Here is a 1,193-nt window from a genome sequence, read left to right as displayed (position 1 = left end):
AGAGGCAGTGCGGTTGGCGCAGGATAGAGCAGGGTTTAGGGCTGTTGTGCATAGGGTCGCTATGAGTCGCAAACGACTTGACAGCACATAACAACAAAAAAACAAAGCCTTAATATGCTTTTATACTTAAAGCATATAGTAATTTGTGACAGTTACATTTCATGTACACTTTAGCTACACATTGTCTGTGGCTGTTACAGGGGATAAAATAGTCCCAGGTGATGTAAACGACAAGTTTGGAAACAATAGAAAGTGAATAATTTTATTGCAATAATGGTTTTCAAATTCAAGCATGCTTCAGAATTACCTGAAGAGTTTCTTAAAACATTTCTTGCTGGACTTGATGTGCAGAACTTTCGATTCAATTGGTTTATGGTTTGTTGATATTAGATTCTGTCGAATCAAGAAGACTTATAGAGATCCTTTGAACAATAGTTCTGAACTTTGTCCTAACCTTTGCACTCTCCATCAACTCTGAAATATTTAAACTAGCTGCTGCCGTCACTGTGTCCATCTATCTTGAAAGGATCTTCCTTTTATTCACTGACCCTTTATTGTTCCAAACATCATGTCCTTCTCCAAAGAATAGGCTTCCCAGCAAAATGCCTAAAGCATAAAAGATGAGGCTTTGTCATTTTTGCATATAAAGCGCATTATGACTACAATTTTCTCAAGGCATGTTAGTTTGGTTTTTGGAGAGTCTGAAATATTTGGTTATCTTCTCCAATAACACAATTCAAAGGAATGCATTCTTCTTTGGTCATCCTTAATGACTATCAATCTATGAGATGAATCCCAAGTGATTAAAAAGACTATGACCTGGATCAGACACAACTTAATCTTCAAGCTGACACCATTGCTCCTCAGTATCAGTTCCTGATAGCAGACTTTTCCAATAAATCCATCACTTTTTCTCCTCTATTTTTTATTCATTCATTATTACACATTTTCCTACCTCCCACCTCCCTAAAGTTCACTTTTCTCTTTAAAAAATTGTTTCATTGTCTCATAGTTTCCTACCTCCCTGCACCCAGTCCACTTTGTTATGCACCTTTTATTATGGATTGTTTTCAGGCAAATAATATGTGATCATAAATTCCTATGAAACAGCTATTTCCCTCATTTATTTCAGTGCAGTGTACATTATTTATACCTTCTTCCTCCCAACCCACATGACAATCATGTTTTATTAT

This window comes from Elephantulus edwardii, unplaced genomic scaffold (assembly GCF_000299155.1).
Source record: "Elephantulus edwardii isolate Elephantulus edwardi_28Jun2011 unplaced genomic scaffold, EleEdw1.0 scaffold00301, whole genome shotgun sequence".
NCBI classification, from domain to species: Eukaryota; Metazoa; Chordata; class Mammalia; order Macroscelidea; family Macroscelididae; genus Elephantulus; species Elephantulus edwardii.
The sequence above is the reverse complement of the archived record's forward strand: the minus strand, read 5'-3'. Positions refer to the sequence as shown.